We start from the raw sequence: 21,017 nt of genomic DNA on the forward strand, positions 1-21,017 counted from the left end.
CAAATCCGCAAGTTGTTCTTTTGTTCCAATGTGTTGAGTTTGTATGAGTCCTTCTTGAATCTTTTCCCTTACAAAGTGACATTCTATGTCAATATGTTTGGTCCTCTCATGGAATATAGGATAAGCAGCAATTTGTATAGCAGCCTTGCTGTCACAAAATAGAGTTATTGGTAACATCAGCTTCAAGCTCAGTTCTTTAAATAACCTATTCAACCATGTGATTTCATCAATAGGAGAAGCCATACTTCTAAATTCAGCTTCTGCAGAACTCTTAGAAACTTTTTGTTGTTTCTTAGATTTCCAGGATAGCAGTGCACCTACAAGTTTCACCACATATCTTGTAACTGACTTTCTAGTCTCAACACATGAGCCCCAATCTGAGTCACAATATGCAGTTAACTTCCTGTCACCATCTAAGGGCATAAACAGACCAAGACCAGTAGTTCCCTTGATGTATCTAACCACTCTGTTAGCAGCTTCCACGTGAGAGGTTTTAGGTGCATGCATATGTTGACTTAGAACTTGAACTACAAAAGTTAGATCAAGTCTTGTCATGGTTAAGTATAGCAGTCTACTAACAATTCTCTGATAGCTGCCTTTACCAAACAACAATGCATCATGTTCTGCTACTTCAGGTTGAAACAAAGTGTCATACTCAACTGAGGTAATTTTGTGATTGAATTCAAGAGGTGTGTTATATGGCTTGCAATCAGTTAACCCCAATTCTGAGACTAACTCAAGTGCATACTTTCTTTGGCACAAATGAATCCCTTTTTCAGAACTGGCAAATTATATTCCTAAAAAGAACTTCAATTCACACAAATCCTTCATCTTGAACCTGGCTTGGAGATCTTGTCTCACTTGTTTAATCTGTCTTAGATTACTACTAGTTACTAGTAGATCATCTAAATAGACTAATAAAATTCGAATAGCACCCTCCTTCTGTTGAGTAAACAATGAATAATCATAGTGAGATTGTACAAGCCCCATATCTGTCAGAGCTTCAGTCAACTTCAAATTCTATTGCCTAAGGGCTTGTTTTAGACCATACAATGATTTGTGAAGTTTGCACACTTTTCTCTGAGACTCCCCCTGGCTTGCAAAGCCATCAGGAATGCGCATATAAACATCTTCTAGTAGATCACCTTGGAGAAATGCATTGTGCATATCCATCTGAAACACATACCAAGCAGAAGAGGCAGCCAAGGCAACAACAGCTCAGATTGTGACCATCTTTGCTACAGGAGAGAAGGTCTCAAAATAATCTAACGCCTCTTGTTAATTATAACCCTTAGCCGCTAGTCTGGCCTTATATCTCTCCACCTCTCCTGATGATTTATATTTTACTTTGAACACCCATTTACAACCAATAGGTTGTTTATCAGAAGGCAAGTCTACAATGGACCAAGTGTGATTGTCCTCTAGTACATCAAATTCAGATTCTATAGCCTTTACCCACAATGGGTCCTTACTAGCCTTAGCAAAGAATATTAGTTCAATAATATTAGAGAAAGCAGTCAAAGCTTCTTTGTATTGAGGTGATAGATGATCATAAGAAACAAAGCTAGAAAAAGCATGAGCAGATGTTTGCAAAGGAGAAGAGAGATAGCATCCCGACTGGCTAGTGATGAAAGGAAAAAAATCCCAATGTATGGTCCTAATTTAAACACGCCACCTACACGACTCACAACATAGGTTTAAGGAATGCAGGATAATATGGTTCGTCATCCCTTGATATAAAGAAGTTTAGATTTTAGGTTTAGAAGGCATGACATAATCAGTCATCCAGGCAGGAGGTTTGATGGATCTTGAAGACTTTCTCACATCATCAGAAGAAGTAGAAGGTAAAGTAGGAAGAGGAACAGGACTAGGTGGAGTAGGAGAAGAAATAGGATCTAGTGAGGACATATTTTGATCACTATCATGGCTAGGAGAGTCAGGTGGAGAGGACAATACTGGAAGAGGTTGAGAGGAGGAAGTAACACCATCATCATCAGAAGTAAGAGTCAAAACAAGAAAGATAGGAGAAATATCAGGTTGAGTGGATTTAAAAGGAAAAATATCTTCCTTGAAGATAGTGTCTCTACTGACAAAGATATCCTTAGAACTTAGATCAAAGAGTATGTAACCTTTTTCTGAAGAAGAGTAGCCAAGAAAAACAGAAGGGACTGCTCTAGGACTAAACTTTTCAATTTTTTTTTTGACTTTGGAAGCATAGCATAGACTCCCAAATACGTTTAAGTGATCTAGAGATGGAAGGGTTTGAAACAGTTTCTCATAAGGAGATTGACCACCTAGAGCTTGACTAGGCAACCTGTTTAGCAAGTAGACAACAGTGGAGACATAATGACCCCAAAATTTCAAGGGCATGTGAGCAATCTTAAAGCTTTAGCCATGTCCAAGATAGTTCTATGCCTCCTTTCCATCACCCCATTCTGCTGGGGTGTGTACGCACAAGAGCTCTGATGGAGCATACCATGATATGTGAGTAAGGAAGTAACTTACTCATTGAGGAACTCAGTTGCATTGTCAGTTCTCAAGCACTTCACCACTTTGTTAAACGGAGTTCTGGCCATAAGAAGGAAACTTTTAAGAACAACTATGCTGTCTGCTTTAGTAACCATAAAAAAAATCCAATTGAATTTAGAGTAATCATCAATCAATAAGAGTTAAGAAATATCTTTTCTCATCATAAGTTGGCACCCTGTAAGGGTCCCACACATCAACATGTAGCAATTCAAAGGCACATGTAAACTGAGATGTACTAGTAGGAAATAATAGTCTTAATTCCTTTGCAATGGGACACACTGTATAAACATGATCTTTAGGCTTCACATTATGAAGCAAAGTAATTTGAGCTAGCACACTTTAAGTGGGGCATGACCTAGTCTCTTATGCCACAAATGAATATCTCACATTTTATTCTCAGCAATCAAACTACTAATATTGACAGTGTTAGAAGTAAACTGATCAGATAGCTTTGCAGTAGGAAGATTGTGCTGCTCATATTTCTTCTTGTGTAGAACTTCTTGATCTGCCTATAGGATATAGAGGCCATCATCCTCTCTACCAACCCCTAGCACCTTCTCACTTGAAATGTACTGAAAGACACAAAAGTCAGGAAAAAATGCCACTACACAGCCAAGTGCCCTGGTGATTTTGGAGACTCACAACAAATTATATTTGAAATATGGTATGTACAGAACATTCTGAATGGTTTTATCTTACAAAATAGATGCATCACTAATGTGACTGATATCTACCTATTTACCATTTGGTAAGTTAACTTTATTATTATCTTTCACATCCTGCACTCTAAGCCTTTTGAGTAAATATATGTTATGTACCATGTGATTAGAGGCACCAATATCAATTATCCAATTAGATTCAACTAACTTAGACAAAATAGCAAGGTAAGTCTATTTACCTGCAGTGGCAGATATACCTAGTGTGTTTCTTGAAGTGCTAGCTTCTGAGTTCAGCCTAGCACTATTTGCGATAGGTTCATGTTCCTTCACTTTGAGCATTTGCAGGATCTGATAGTACTGCTCCTGAGTAAAGAATGACATAGGTGTGTTTGGTACTGGATCGCTTGATCCTGAACCATAAGTGAAACCAGGTGCATTAGAGTAGTTTGACTGGTATTGATCTTCAGAGGTCATTGCATTATTAGCATAAGAGTTTACAGGTCCTCCTTTCTTTTTAAATTGAAATAAGCTAGATAGCCACGCAATTTGAAACAAGTATCCTTTGTATGACCTTTAAACTTGCAAAACGCACAGTAAGTTTGAGACTTATCAGAACTATTAGTCCTAGACCTGAAACTGTTGTTATAACCACCATGAACACCTTTGTTAGACAGGCAAGCAGTGGGATCAACTGTTTGAACTCTGTTAGCCATGGCAAGTTGCATTCTATTAGTCATAAGAGCATTGGTGTCACTTGCATCATTGGTCATTCCTGTAACATGACTCTGTCCAATCCTTGTTTGACTCTCCACATTTAAAATCATAGGATATGCTTGATTTATGGTAGGAAGGGGGTAGATCATAAGGACTTGACTCTTAGCATGATCATAGGTTTCATTTAACCCCATGAGAAACTGCCATAATCTCTGCAACTGAAAATGTCCAACATATTTCTTTGATTCAGGGCAAGGACAACAAGGAGGACGAATCAGTGCTTGCAATTCATCCCATAACTCTCTAAGTCACGAAAAAGTATGCAGACACAGATGCAGTTCTTTATGTCAAAGTAGAAATCTCTTTATGAAGGAAAAAATCCCTCGATGCATCCACCTTATCAAATCTCTCTTTGAGATCTTCCCAGACCTTATGAGCATCAGAACCATATATTGTTGTGCTATACAAATCCTTAGACACAGTGTTCATAATCCATCCTAATACTATAGCAGTGCATCTATCCCACGTTTCATGAAGACTAGAATCATACATTTCCTTTTTATAGGTGCCTAGAACAAAACCTAGTTTGTTTTTGCCTTGCAGCACTAGTTTCATAAACTTGCTCCATAAGGAATAATTCTCAGATCCTTGAAGTAAAACTAAAATTAGAACCGAACCTTGAGTATCAGATGAATGAATATATAGCAGATGATTGTGATGAACTTGCTCCGACTGTTGAGTGTTTTGATTTTGAATTTCAGTATCTGTAGCAATTTCTTCATGAACAGCCATAGTTGTAAGCTGCTTTTGTAGAATTTACTCGATTTCAATCTCAAATTGCTTGAATTGAAGTTCGCAATGCAAGCACACAAACAATTTCTCACTAGAAACCCTAGCTTCGATCGAATTCAGATTGAATTCTCACACAAATGAACTCACAAATCTCTAATTGCACTCTTAATCTCCTTCGTTTGTAGCTAACCTAGCTATTGTAACCTAGCTGCTCTGATACCATGTTGAGAGAATTCAGCCATGGAAGAATCAATTATCACAAGGAAGAGAGCAAAAAAGAGTTCAGAGAAAATGCTTCATTATTGAACTTGAACTGAATGTACAATACAAGGATATATTTAAAACTTACTCCACTAACTGGTCTAACTAACTAATCATTTACAGCTGTCACTAACTAACTATTTGCAACTAACTCCTCTAACTTTAAGTTATTACATCATTAGTCCCACAACCTTCTACATTGAATCACATGATAAGATCCAAATTAGAAAATGGTGAAACCAATCTGTTGTTTCACAAAAAGAAGAAGCGGGAGTAAGTCACATGTTGGACTGTGACGCCTAGGAGTTCTATGTCTGCCATCATCATTGGCTTATTTTCTTTTCATGTGATCTGCTCTTTGCCTCCAGAAGGATACACTCATACACTCGAATTCGAGTTTCAATCTGCAGCAATAGTGATATCATGCAATCACTATTTTGAATGCTTCGCAAAAACTCAATATCTCTTTAAGATTGTTAGAAAAAATAGGTAAATATAATCGAAGAAGAAATGACTTTGAGGCATGGAATAATCGACTTTCCTTAAAGAGATATTGCCCGTATATAAATTGGGGAAAATACAAGCAATTCCCTTCAGGATACAACAAAGCCCATGTTTATACCAGCAAATTTTTCTCTATGCTACTTCAAGAGTGTCCTTCTATTTATGGAATTTGAGAGATGACTTTTCAGAATAGTCATGTCTTTTCACGAACAGATGTGTCTATTCAACTTAAGACCTCTTATATTACAAACTATCTAACATCTTCTTCCTGCCAAAGAGAGAAAAATAAAAAAAGCTAAATGAGCAATTTCAATTTCCATGTATTCTATCCTTCAGGTAGTTTATTTCAAGCGGTTTTTCGCACAGCTTGCTCGTGTGTTGGTTCTATTAGTATAACGTATTTGGTCGAAGAAGCATTCATTTGGAAATAAATTGCCAATTTATACGATTGTTAACACAAAAGGGTAATTATAAGAAATTGAATACTTTCTTTTTGAAAATATTACTTCGACATAAAGGGGCTATTCTAAATGTTGAGAGTTTTAATTATGCTAACTTAAAAAAGGAACACGTGCCTAACCTCACTGTTTAGCTTTGTCGGGATTCATGAACGGTGACCCAAAACTTTCATTTTATTGCGCTAAAGTTATTAAATTATTATTGCACAGGTGCAAGATATAATGTAGAATATGTTGGGGATGCGATCCTTAATAGTTCACTGTAGCGGAGGCCAATGTCCCCGGGGTCTCAAGAAAAGTAAAACAGCCTTGCGTAACATTGTAGGATGCTTATGTCGGAATATTTATCAAAAAGTAACTCAACTTTGCTTAAATATGTCACATGAAATCAATTTTTTTTTTGGCTTTTTCATCTAGTGTCATGTACCTGCATTGGAGCCCGACTAAATCCAGACGGCCCATTCGGTGGAAGCGCTCCCTGTCAAAGATTTTTCATAGCTAGGACTCGAAACCGAGACATCTAGTTAAGAGAGGAGCAACCTCATCCACTGCACCACATCCTTTGGTTGTCATGAAATCAAACTACATCACATTCTCACGTGTTGTAACCACGAGTGCATTTGGTGCCACAAAACTTTTAATGGTCCAATCCACAAGAGCAGATAATAAAAAAGTTCAGTGTTTCAGTCCAAAACGTATTCGAATCCGTTCAATCTCAACTCCAATCACTTACATAAGTCAATAATAGTTGTAACAGATTAAGTCTCAAATAGTTTTAGCAACTTCATGACATGTTCAAAAAATTGTCAAGCACTCAAAAAAAAGTTAAAACGATGGATTGGAGTATTACAAGACCGGCCCGTGAAATAGTTTCTCATAATTCAAAATTTTAAATTCACTTTCTCTTAAACAGAACTGATTTTAGCAGCTTTCTTTCTGATAAATTGCTAAAAAAAAACTCAAGATAGTGTTAATCTCAAAATGCTTAATTAATAACCTTCCTCTTGTAAACAAAAAAGATTCTAGCGATTTCCCCCCTAATGGATTGTTGACTTTTTTCTCAAGATTGCTTCAACCTCAAACATAAATGCTTCTTTCCTTTTGTACAAAAAAAAAATATGTATATCTACTTATTAATTTTGCCCCTTATAAATAGCTATGTTTTCCCTTATTGTGGTACTAAGTTATATACTCTAAGCATATATCCAGAAAGAATAAGTTTTAAATGGAGTTTCCCAAGTTTTTGGTTGTTTTCCTTCTCTTAGTTGTTCCATTTTCAACTGCATCAAATCCTCTTGGTAAATCGCATAAGATACCTTGACATACTTATATTTTAACTTTGCATGTTAATCTTTATTTTTTGTTAATTTTTTTTTATTTTTTTTTTGTGTGTGTGTGTGTGTGTGTGTGTGTGATAGGTACCACAAATGATGTAGAGAGGCCATTTTGCTTTAAGACATGCACGCCTGACTTTACATCGGAAGATTGCCAATTTGATTGCAAAGGCCGAGGGTTTGACTATGGATCATGTGATAGTAATCGTTGTTGTTGTCGTCACAACGAAGCTAATGTATTAAATCTGCATATTTAAAAATTTATAATAAACTATGTCAGCTTATATGGTTGGATTTTCTTTTCCCGGGCCTCCTTAATTGAAAAATGATTTTATTTACTCTCCTTCCTTCGCCTTTTTCTGCCTCTCGCTGGTTAACCGCCAAATAGAATAAAGAGAAAAAATAGTTATGTTTTTAATGTGTTTAGACGTTGATGAACATTCAAGCATTAGAGTGCACATATCTAGGATAAACGTCATCCTTTACTTCTGCCGACCCATGAAGTGATTATTAACCGATGAATATCTGGAGCGGTAAACGGCGGACCAGAACGGATATGAATAGGTCGAAAACGGATTAAATAAAAATGAATAAAATATGTGATTAGCTCATATTTAAAACGAACAAAAAATGAGTTAATCGATCAATGATATAAATATGCATATTTAAAAAATCGGTTATCCAATCTATATTTAATGAATCAGATTGGATGGTTACTTATTGTTTTAACCATTTTGCTAGCCTTAATCACGGAAGCAAAAAATGAAGAATTCACGGTCCTTCTAATCTAAAACATATCAATCCAAAACTCAAAAATTATTTTACGAAAAAGAGCCAAATATACCCCTGAACTATTGGAAAAGGGCTAAATATATCCGCATTAATCCTATTTGTATTGGCTCCCTTCATATCGTAACCTCTTCATCCTTGCCACCTCACCCTTTCTCAGTTATTTGACCTGTTGACGGTTGAAGTTGGTTGCCGCTGATCGGATGTAAACAAAGATACAACCCTAAATGAACGAAATAAACAATTTGCACATCGTCTCCTTGAAACTCTATCTTTAGCACATCAATAACTATTTTTGACTAGCGCCGGCGACGGTGGCAGAAGGTGGCAACGGCGGCGTCATTGATGGAGCTTGCCGCAATTTTTAATTAATTTAAAAATAGTTAAATTAGGCCAATAATATGATAGTACGTGTCCTCCGTTAAAATAAAGGGTATATTTGTGCCTAAAGTATAACAGTAGGAGTATATTTGACCCCAAAGTATAATGAAAGGTATATTTAGCCCCTTTCCAATAGTTCAAGGGTATATTTGGCCCTTTTCCGATTATTTTATAAGGTTAAAATATTTCGTTGAACGTCTCAAGGGTAAACATAATAATGATCCAAACACTTGACCTAAAGCAATTTCCATATTATAATTGCTTTAATAAATAGTTAAAAAAGAACGTTGATACGAATTTTTGTATATCAATAGGCCAGCCGCTACACAGGGGTTGGCTGATATATATCAATAGACAGGTCACTCAGGTTGGCCTTCTTCGTTCAACAACTTAGGTCATTGCCACATATATCTTATATCTATCTATATGAAGAAGAAATCATGTAATAGAGGAGATTCTTATTTGTGCAAGCGATACTTCAAGCTTGTAAAGCGCCAGCATGAAAAGATTAACGACACAAATAAAAAATCTAAAGTAATGTCGTGATGCAAGCTTCTCTTGTTCCAAATTTAGAGATTGAATAAAAGATAAAACAAGAGGCAGGGCCGGCTCAAGGCCAAGCCAGTAAGATAATGGCTTTGGGTCCCCAAACTTTTGGGGGCCAATTTCTTAATGAAGTTTTTATGGCAAATTTGTTTCGAAACTTTTCTAAATATGTAAATCATTCTTCAAAAAAACTTAAAGATTGTATTGTCTGAATTCACGATAAATATAACGAAGTTTGACTCTCGAAATTCGAATTGATTCACATAAATTGAGACAGAGGGAGTACATAATTTTTTATAAATAAAAGAGAATAAATTTTTTTTAGTCACGTGATTGATTAACTATATTGTCAGTTGAAATTTTTTTAGAAATATATTGATTTGAAAAAATTGTTAACAACTTTGCATTGTTCTTGACGATTTTAAAACAATAATTAATGGATTCGCATTATAAAAGTTAGAAAATTAGACTTTAAATAAAAATATATATGATGATTTATTTTTTAAATAAAAACAAAAATAGGGTCTCGCTATGGAGTTTGGCTTTAGGGCCCCAATCTTGTTGAAACGACCCTGATAAGGGGTTGAGACAGTTCTCCAAATATTCACTAATGAAGGACCTTAATCACAAGAAAACCTTTAAAAAGACCCCATTTATTTATTATCCTTTATTTAGAATCAAAGTCTTTACTTTTTGTTTGATCCCTTAACATTCAATTTCTTATCCAACAAAATAAAGTCACATAGCATAGTTAACAAATTAAAGGGAGATGAAAGATTGTACACCGAATTGAGAAGAAACGATATTAGATGCACGGTCAGAACTCCGATTAAAATATGACCTCGACATGAATATGGAGCCCTGACTGAAAATCTCCGAGTGCGAAAAGAATTATTCAAAAAGGTGGCAACAACACCCGTCTAACTATATATTGTCAAAAGTGATTTCTCATTTCTTGTCCAAGAAGGCAAGAAACATACCACACCAGCTTTCATCTAGATCTGGAATGTGTTTACCCTTAAAATGGATAACAATTAAATTTGTACGCGGTGCAAAGGATATGCGGTTTGATTTAATACGAATGACTATAAAACAATAAATAGTAAAATAGTTATGCAAGTGCGAGTAAAAAAACAATCAAACCACGGTAAAACAACGATTAGTCCAAGGAAGCGACTGATCGGTTGGCTCAGGCCCTAGGAATCGGGCTCGTGTTACAGTGGTTAAGTAATGAACAATGATAGAGCACTTAGAGAGATGGATAATCGCTTAGAATCAAATTGTATTGTTTTGTGTGTTTGTGCGTATAAAAGACTGGCCAAGAAAAAAGGGGGTCCTCCTCTTTATATAGTAGAGGAGTCCTAATCCTAGTACAAGTCTAAATAAGGTATAAAATCTTCAGTTACTGATAAGCGAAATAGGCGCCGCCATATCCGACTAATGGCGGATATTTCGGACCCTCATTTATCATTGTTAACCGCCTTCTCGTCTTGTCTCAATGTTCAGTTCCAGCCCGACTCAGTGACCCGAGATCAGAATAGCCCGATCTTGCTACGCTCCAATGTTGACCTTGACCCCAACTGGGATTCGTCCTATCCAACAACAACCATCATGATCTTACATTTCTTGTCGGGAAATCGAGGGTATCCTTGCCCTCGGTTTTGCCCGTATACAGATAGTCCCCTAGTAGTGGAGGCCAAAATATGAGGGCACGAGTACTATTGATCCGATTCGGTTCCTTCCTTTGTAAGCTTCAGGCAAGTTGATAAGTTCAAGCGACGCATCAGTCATATCGTTCTGACATCGGACACGCGTCAAGTCCTGCTAGGCTACGTCGACGGTTACAGAATGTGAACCGTCTCGGTTCCACTGTATAAAAGTGTGAAATTTTCACTTTCACCTTTTTACTATTGTTTTCAAGCTCTTCCAATTTACCATCGTTGTTCAATCTATTCCTAAAACCTTCAAATCTTCATACCTTCATACATTCATTCCTTTTGCCCAGATTTTCTTCGCATCTTCATTTAGTCTTCCCTATATCTTCATATCTTCATCTTCCAATCTCCAATCCTTGTTATTTTCTAGAAAAATGGCGAAGACTTCAAAAACTAAACCCCAAGACGTAGCTCCGGCCTCCGGTACCGAGGGAACTTCCTCGGCTGCTAAACCGGAGCCACCCACGTCGGATTTCATTCCCAGCACCTACTCATCGGACAGCGAATTTAAAGTTGAAAAATACTCGACGCAGGGAGATCGGGGTGAAGAAGCGTGGAAATATCTTTGCACCATTAGTCCGGAAAAACTCGAAAGGGTCCGGGAAGATTGCGGGTGGAAAGGAAAAGACATTGTAATTCCCGGCCCCGAGGAGGATATCACGACATATGTGAAAGGGTATCTAAGTGTTTACACTTACCCTTTCACGTTTGGCCCCCTCGATTCGGTGGTCATAGAATTTTACAAGACCTACGACCTCTGCCTCAGTCAGATTCACCCTTCCTTTTGGAGACTTCTCCGTTACTTTACGGCCGAGGTGAAGCAACCCTTCACCATCAACCATCTCGTCTGATTATACAGGCCCCGAGTATTTCGGGGTGGATTAATCAAGCTCAATAGACGAACTAAGAAGGCCTCTTTTTCGTGCATCGACGAGGATAGGGATCAAGGGTGGCAAAGCAGGTTCGTCCGTGTGAGGATTCTGATCAGATTTCATTTCCCGAGAAGTGGAACCCAAAGCATAAGTGCATCTTCCTCCAAGTAAATGAAAACCTTTCCGGTACCGTGCTTTTAAGACCGTAAATTTTGCCTTTATTTGCAGCCACTCCTGAAGTTCTTAATGCGGTTCCAAAATGAACCTTTGGATCGAGAGCTTATGTAGACAACTTACTTATGTCGAGCGCAAGTGGTGGCTAGTTTCAAAAAAAAATGGGAGGCTCTTCATCACGGTGAGTACATTAGGCTAATATCTCCCTCATTTCCTTGCTCAATGTATCGTTACTAACTGGACATCTTTTTTCTTTTGCTTTGCAGGCCTACCCAAGACAACCATACTTCGGAGAAAAGCCGATGCTGATGCATCGAGCTCATCTTCCAAGGGCGAAGCTACTGCAGAGAGGGAAAAACTCGTAAAGAGAAAAAGACGATCTCCCGATCCTTCCAATGATCCTGCTGAGGGAAAAAATAAAAGGAGGATGGTGGTCAAGGCAAAAATGAGTGTCTTTCAAAAAACCACCGAGAGCAGGCTCAAAGAAGAGGATATTGTGTTATCCTCTGTGGTCCAACCACTGAGAATCTCGAAGGGTATCAATCCGGGCCTCTAAGACTTGGAAAACACCAACCAAGAGCTAAAAAGCTCGAAGTACACTGTTCCATTGTCGGTAGTTATGGAAACTACTGACCAAGAAATGGGAGTCCCCGAGGACACTGTTATCGTGCTCTCCCCGACTCGGGGCCTCAAAGATGATTCTGCTGCTGCTGTTCCGAAGGATGCCTTCCATACCCCGGCCCAATCCCCATATAAGGAAGATTTGGCCCTGGATGGATCTATATTAGACGAGCCATAACACATAAATTGGATTCATCATCCTGCCAAATGCCTGCCTGTTCCGAGGATGTCGGTGCAGAAGAGAGACCGACGGATCCATCCCGATCTTTCGACCAAACCATCGACCACCTATTCGGTAGTGGGGAAGTCGGTGCTGTAGAGGACTACTCAGGTTTGGGGCACCTGACAGTCCCTAGGAAGGTGGCTCCATTCGAGGTCACCTCTAGACCCCCATTAGAGAAATAATTCCTTGCCCCGAGCATAGATCCTAACCATATGAAGAAAGTTACATTTTTGGTGCCGACAGATGTGAATATGCTATCCGGTCCAATCGGAGTGGCCAGTTATTTGCGCATTTTGGCATCCAATGAGGACCTGTAGAAGATCAACGAGGTCAGGGAAACGTGCCTCTTTAATGAGGCCCAGCAGGCCATTAACCAAGTATGCCTCATCTTATTTTTATTTTTATGCAAACTTCTTGTTTCTCCCTGTTACCCTGATAATTGACTTCTTCTTTTACTTTAGGCCTTTGTGCTTCATTAAGAAAGCTTCCTTCGATTGAGGGTGGAGGTAGACCGTCTCGCGATCAGGCTCCGGGAGAAGACCCAACAGACGGAGTTGTACAAACGACTCTATGAACAACGAAAGGAGTATATCAGGGGTATGCCCAATTCCTCCACCCTTCAATCTGAATTGGAGAAGGCTCGGGAAGATCGTGACCTTTTGGCTGAGAAGGCAAGGATTTTTGAAGCTTACAACAATCAGTTAATAGTTGAAGCTAATGCCACTACTTCTCAGGCCCAGGAGAGAGTAACCCTAATCGACCAGCTCCGGTCCGAGCTTGACCAACTCAAGGATGAACTTGAAGCCTTCAAAAGCAAGACGGACGGCCTTGCCTCAGAGAGAGATGTCCTTAAGGAGGACTTGGCATCGAGAAAGGATAGTCTTCGGGTAGTAAAGGACAAGGCCGATAGATGGTCTAGGCTTATTGGAGAACTCCGGTCGCAACTTGCTTCGGCCGAGATAGAGCATGACACTCTTGGCCGTGAAAATATCGAGCTGAAGTGTAAAATCGACCAGGACTCTGAGAAACTATTCGATGTTGATGAGATGTTGGCTCAGTACAAGGCCGATATTAAATAGACAGAGGCTCGAAGGAGCGTCAGGGCTAAATATATGCGATGCTTATCCCAGAGGGAGACACTAGAAGAAGTCCCAGCAGGGGGAGCAGATGTATCAACCTTGGTCGAGGAGGCCAAGAGCCAAGTCGGGGGAGCAGATGTATTAGCCTTAGTCGAGGAGTCCAAAAGGCTCCAGAAAGAGGTGAAGGCTAAGTATCAGCCCGAGGAGTCGGGCAATGATGCTGACTCGATCGGAGGTTCCGGTGGCTCAGAGTAAGAACAGGCTTAAAAAGACTTAGCTATTTTTTTGTCTATATGTAATTTTTGGGCCATTTTATGCTCGAGGCCATTTTTCGAGCCTTTGTAAATATTTTGGATATATATACAAAAGTTTTTGTTCGGCTTTATTCGATATCTTTCTTCGTTCGATATTCATTTATCTGTTCTGCTTAGGATTTAGAATAATCAGGTATTCGGTTTCGATTCAGACTGATGTGTAATGTTGCCTCGACAAATTTTTTTAGAAATAACTCTGAGACCGGTGGTCTCATAGCTCTAACCGGTGGCAGTTTGTTAAATATGTACGAGCTTTTATTTTCATGTTTTCATACTCAGACGTCTCTGAGTTGCACTATGTGTTTAGATCGAAGTTTCTAAGGCCTCGGATCTTAGTCGGCCATATTCTTTGATGTCATACACCGCATCCTTTACTAATTTTGGCTAATAATTTTGACCTTAGTCTTTAATAATTTAGACCGTAGTCTTTAATATTTTAGAACGCAGTCTCAAATAATTTAGACTGTAGTCATTAATACTTCAAGTCGTAGTCTTTAAGACTTTAGACCGTAGTCTTTAATAATTTGGGCTTTAACCTTCAGTTTTTTATACATCGGACTCTCGGGGGTCCGATAAAATGTAATTCTAATGCAAAAGTAATAGTAACAGCTAAAATGATACTTTGAGAAATTTCCTTTATTGATTGAACCGGAGACAAGACTACAATAGTTGTTGTGGAAAGAACGAACATGATTCAATTGATCATTTGGCCCTTACAAAAGAATCCTATCACTCAAGCCTTGGCTTTGAATAGGTATCGATTTGTCCAGGGTATGATAGTCCCCTAGCACTGGAGTCCGAAGTGTGAGGGCTCGAGTACTATTGATCTGACATGGGCAGTCCCCAGTCCCCAGTTCTTGACCGGTCTTCTTAGTTTTAATAGCACGTTGTATGGCGCTGCCTCATTAAAAACCTTGTCGTAAACCCACTTCGGGACAAAATCGATCGAAGAGAAAAAGAGTGCAACACGTGCTTTCAGTCCTAAATTTATGACTTCTCGACTCCCATTGTGCTACTTCCAATATCCACTTCGACGTATGCCTGCATTGCTAGACTTTAAAGACTAGAAAGGTAAAGACTGTTCATACCTTAGCAATAGTATCATTTTAGGTGCACCACATTACAGTTGTTTGGGAGTTGTTTTCCATTTTCAGACTCGAGCTGATAGGAGCCTTTCCTTGTTATGCCGGTGACTCTATACAACCCTTCCCAATTCGGGCCCAATTTCCCTTTATTGGGGTTCTTTGTGTGGAGTGTGACTTTTCGCAGGACCAAGTCCCTAATTTGAAAATTCCTAAGATTGGCCCACCGGTTATAGTATCTTTGCATCCTTTGCTTTTGAGCTGCTAATCGGACATAGGCTGCTTCTTTTTTTTTCATCTACTAGATTTAGACCAGTGGCCATTGCTTTGTGGTTCGATGCCTCTGTAGCTTGTTGAAATCTTAAGCTTGGTTCACCGACCTCGACGGTTATTAGTGCCTCGACTCCATACACTAGGCAGAACAGGGTTTCCTCAGTATTGGATCTTATCGTTGTACGATACGCTCATAAGACCTCGGGTAAAATCTCCAGTGTAAAGTCGGCCACAAAGTTCGCTAGCATTTGGGATTTGATAGTAGTTCGGGGTTTATATTCAATATCGTACCCTCTAATTTTTATAGCCCATTTTGCTAACCGGCCTGAGAGTTCGGGCTTATGCATAATATTTCTTAAGGGGTACGATGTTACGACACATATGGGATGACATTGAAAGTAAGGTTTTAATTTCCTAGATACACTCAATAAAGCAAGTGCTAATTTTTCCAAGTGTGGGTACCTGGTTTCAGCGTCACCTAAAGTCCTACTCACATAATAAACTGGGTACTGCGTACCTTCTTCTTCTTGAACTAGGACGCCACTTACCGCTATCTCGGACACCGCCAAGTAGAGGTAGAACTGCTCGTTTGCCTTTGGTGTATGTAGCAAAGGTGGACTTGATAAATATCTTTTGAGTTCTACTAAAGCCTTCAAACACTCGGGGGTCTAGGCGAAGTCGGTCTTTTTCTTCAGCATTGAGAAAAACCGATGACATTTATCCGAGGACCTGGAGATGAAGCGGCTTGTGCAGCTATAATCCCGGTCAATCTTTGCACCCCTTTGATATCTTTTATTTCTTTTCTCTTGTCCGGGTTGATTCTTGATCCTTCGATTCGATACCATGAATCCGAGAAACTTACCCAAACTGACACTGAAGGCACATTTTTCTGGGTTTAGCTTCATGTTGTGTTTCCTTAATATGTTCAAAGTTTCCTGCAAATACTTTAAATAGTCCTCTGCTCGCAGGGAGATCGTGGTGAAGAAGTGTGGAAATATCTTTGCACCATTAGCCCGAACAAACTCGAAAGGGTCAGGGAAGACTGCGGCTGGAAAGGGAAAGACATTGTCATTCTCGGCCCCGAGAAGGATATCACGACGTATGTGAAAGGGTATCTAAGTGTTTACATTTAGCCTTTCACGTTTGGTCTCCTCGATTCAGTGGTCGTAGAATTTTGCAAGAGGTACGACCTCTGCCTCGGTCAAATTCACCCTTCCTTTTGGAGACTTCTCCGTTACTTTACGGCCGAAGCGAAGCAGGCCTTCACCATTAACCATCTTGTCTGATTGTACAGTCCCTTTTTCGTGCATCGACGAGGATAGGGATCGAGGGTAGCAAAGCAGGTTCGTCTGTGTGAGGTCCGAGGACCTCATCCCCTCTGATTAGCTTCCATTTTCCGAGAAGTGGAACCCAAAGCATAAGTGCATCTTCCTCCAAGTAAATGAAAACCTTTTCGGTACCGTGCTTTTAAGACTGTAAATTTTGCCTTTATTTGCAACCATTCCTCAAGTTCTTAATACGGTTCCAAAATGGAACCTTTGGATCGAGAGCTTATGTAGCCAGCTTACTTATGCCGAGCGCAAGTGGCGGCTAGTTTCAAAAAATAGATGGGAGGCTCTTCATCACGGTGAGTACATTAGGCCAATAGCTCCCTCATTTTCTTTCTTAATGTATCGTTACTAACCGGGCATCTTTTTTCTTTTTCTTTGCAGGCCTACCCAAGACCACCATACTTCGGAGAAAAGCCGATGCTGATGCATTGAGCTCATCTTCCGAGGGCAAAGCTACTGCAGAGGAGGAAAAACTCATAAAGAGAAAAAAACGGTCTCCCAATCCTTCCGATGATCCTGTTGAGGGAAAAAAGAAAAGGAGGATGGTGGTCAAGGTCAAAAGGTGCTTCTTTAAAAAAACCACTAAAAGCAGGCTCAAAGGCCAGGATATTATGTTATCCTCTGTGGTCCAACCACTGAGAATCTCGAAGGGTATCGATCCGGGCCTCCAAGACTTGGAAAACACCAACCAAGAGCTGAAAAGTTCGAAAGACACTGTTCCATCGTCGATAGTTATGGAAACTACTGACCAAGAAACAGGAGTCCCCGAGGACACTGTTATCATGTTTTCCTGACTCGGGACCTCAAAGAAGATTCTGCTGCTGCTGTTCCAAAGGATATCTTTCATTCCCCAGCCCAATCCCCGAATAAGGAAGATTTACTGCATCCTGCAGGAGATGTATCGATATTGGCCGAAATACCTACCCGTTCCGAGGATGTCGGTGCCGAAGAGAGACCGACAGATCCATCCCGATCTTTCGACCTAACCATCGACCACCTGTTCGGCGGTGGGGAAGCCAGTGCTGTAGAGGACTACTCTGGGTTTCGGCACCTGGCAGTCCCTAGGAAGGCCGCTTTATTCGGTGTCACCTATGGACCCCCGTTAGACAAGCAATTTCTTGCCCCGAGCGTAGATCCTAACCATATGAAGAATGTTACGTTTCTGGTGCCGGTAGATGTGAACATGTTGTTCGGTCTAGTCGGAGTGGCCAGTTATTTACGCGTTTTGGTGTCCGATGAGGACCTGCAGAAGATGAACGAGGTCAGTGAATCGTGCCTCTTTAACGAGGCCCAGTAGGCCCTTAATAAGTTGGTATTTTCCAACTTATTTCTTGTTTAATCTTAGACTTTTGATTTGTTTGATTGAGAAAATAGTGCATTTAATATCTTTTACTTCCATTTTATAGGTTTTACATGCTTGAGAAGTGATCGGAAAGAAATCAAGTGAAAAACAAGTCAAAAAGAGGTCAAATTGAAGAAAAAGAGAAAATTGGCTAAAAGCGCAAAAAGCTGGAAATGCAAATCTGAAAATCTGAAATGTGAAGGCCATTTTCGTCACTTTTTATTGGGGGAAAGTTGTTGAACTATAAAAACAAGACATGGCAGAAACTATTGTCATCTTTGGCCATTTTACAAGCTTTGAAGCTAGGGTTTTTACACCACACCTTTGGAGGAGAATATTAGAGCTCTTTAATGATAAATTTCTTAACCCTTTCTTCAATTCCTTGTTTTATATTGCATATTTAAGTGTGTTGTATTTTATTCCATTACTTGAAACTTGTTTATGAAAATATACATTGTTAAAGTTTTGGATCAAACTCTTGTTTTACTTATGTATTGAATGATTTTTATTTCTAATGAAGCGGGTCTTTGTTGCTTTAATTAATCTTGTTCATTAATGTTTCTTAAGAGGTTAGCTAACCCTAGGACTCGCCCATTTAATTTGATTGAGCTCGGAAGAGGAAATCTAGTTGGGAAAGATTAATTAACAAGAATTTGGGTCATTAAACCCATCTAATAACTTGAGCTAGGAATAGGATAGTTACTTGAGGTTAAATTGACTGTGCCTAATATCACACTCTAAGGCTTGGAAAAGCTTAGAGTGAAATTCATTGATTTGGTTGGAAGACTTTCAATGAGATTTTAGAAATCATTATCTATCAACATAAACCTGCTCTTAGTTGTAAAATCATAAAATACATTGGATCGTTACTTGAGAGTTCCTTGTATCCATGCTTGTGGCCATTGATCATTTTACTTGCTTTCTAGTTAGTTTTATCTTTGTTAGTTTTTAAATAAAATGATCAATGGCCACAAGCATGGATACAAGGAACCTTCAAGCAACGATTCAATGTATTTTATGATTTTACAACTAAGAGCAGGTTTATGTTGATAGATAATGATTTCTAAAATCTCATTGAAAGTCTTCCAACCAAATCAATGAATTTCACTCTAAGCTTTTTCAAGCCTTAGAGTGTGATATTAGGGACAATCAATTTAACCTCAAGTAACTATCCTATTCCTAGCTCAAGTTATTAGATGAGCTTAATGACTCAAATTCTTGTTAATTAATCTTTCCCAACAAGATTTCCACTTCCGAGCTCAATCAAAGTAAATGGGTGAGTCCTAGGGTTAGCTAATTCCTTAAGAAACATTAATGAACAAGATTAATTAAAGCAACAAAGACCCGCTTCATTAGAAATAAAAATCATTCAATACATAAGTAAAACAAGAGTTTGATCCAAAACTTTAACAATGTATATTTTCATAAACAAGTTTCAAGTAATGGAATAAAATACAACACACTTAAATATGCAATACAAAGCAAGGAATTGAAGAAAGGGTTAAGAAATTTATCATTAAAGAGCTCCAATCTTCTCCTCCAAAGGTGTGGTGTAAAAACCCTAGCTCCAAAGCTTGTAAAATGGCCAAAGATGACAATATTTTCTGCCATGTCTTGTTTTTATAGTTCAACAACTTTCCCCCACTAAAAAGTGACGAAAATGACCTTCACATTTCAGATTTTCAGATTTGCATTTCCAGCCACTTTTTGCGCTTTTAGCCAATTTTCTCATTTTCTTCAATTTGACCTCTTTTTGACTTGTTTTTCACTTGATTTATTTCCGATCACTTCTCAAGCATGTAAAACCTATAAAATGGAAGTAAAAGATATTAAATGAACTATTTTCTCAATCAAACAAATCAAAAGTCTAAGATAAAACAAGAAATAAGTTGGAAAATACCAACTTATCAATGGCCTACTGGGCCTCGTTAAAGAGGCACGATTCACTGACCTCGTTCATCTTCTGCAGGTCCTCATCGGACTCCAAAACGCGTAAATAACTGGCCACTCCGACTGGACCGGACAGCATGTTCACATCTGCCGGCACCAGAAATGTAACATTCTTCATATGGTTAGGATCTACGCTCAGGGCAGAGAATTTCTTGTCTAACGGGGGTCCACAGGTGACCCCGAATAGAGCGGCCTTCCTAGGGACTGTCGGGCGCCGAAACCCAGAGTAGTCCTCTACAGCACCGGCTTCCCCACCGCTGAACAGGTGGTCGATGGTTTGGTCGAAAGATCGAGATGGATCCGTCAGTCTCTCTTCTGCATCGACATCCTCAGAACGGGCAGACGCTTAGCGGGATGATGACTCCTGTTTGTGTGTTGTGGCCTCTCCCAATATAGATACATCCCCAGCCGGATGCAGTAAGTCTTTCTTATACGGGGATTAGGCCGGGGTATGAAAGGCATCCTTCGGAACAGCAGCAGCAGAATCTTCTTTGAGGCCCCGAGTCGGGGAGAGCACGATAATAGTGTCCTCGGGGACTCCTGTTTCTTGGTCAGCAGTTTGTATAACTACCGACGATGGAACAGTGTCCTTTGAGCTTTTCAACTCTTGGTTGGTGTTTTCCAAGTCTTGGAGGCTCGGATCGATACCCTCTGAGATTCTCAGTGGTTGGACCACAGAGGATAACATAATATCCTCGTCTTTGAGCCTGCTCTCGGTGGTTTTTTGAAATCCTCTCCTTTTGACCTTGACCACCATCCTCTTTTTCTTTTTGCCCTTAGCAGGATCATCGGAAGGGTCGAGAGACCGTCTTTTTCTCTTTACGAGTTTTTCCTCCTCTGCAGTTGCTTCGCCCTCAGAAGATGAGGCCGATGCATCAGCATCAGCTTTTCTCCAAAGTACGGTGGTCTTGGGTAGGCCTTCAAAGCTCTTGATTTAGCATTGCGGCACGATGCAGGATCTCTTAAGCTTCTTCCAGTTCCACCGAGGCCCTATCGCCATCAATGACCTCTCCAAAGTAGTGCCTTACTTGTTGCCCATTCACCAAAAATGACTTGTCAGAATCCAGCGGTTTC

At 39.5% G+C, this 21,017-nt stretch overlaps 1 long non-coding RNA gene across 1 annotated transcript; it reads left to right on the plus strand.

The window, feature by feature from the left end:
* Positions 1-6,955: 6,955 nt before the first annotated feature.
* Positions 6,956-7,552, plus strand: LOC132616181 (uncharacterized). The gene is made up of 2 exons (XR_009573039.1): positions 6,956-7,215; positions 7,336-7,552. It is a non-coding gene; the product is annotated as an uncharacterized LOC132616181 (long non-coding RNA).
* Positions 7,553-21,017: the final 13,465 nt, after the last annotated feature.

This window comes from Lycium barbarum, chromosome 10, assembly GCF_019175385.1.
Source record: "Lycium barbarum isolate Lr01 chromosome 10, ASM1917538v2, whole genome shotgun sequence".
Classification (NCBI taxonomy): domain Eukaryota; kingdom Viridiplantae; phylum Streptophyta; class Magnoliopsida; order Solanales; family Solanaceae; genus Lycium; species Lycium barbarum.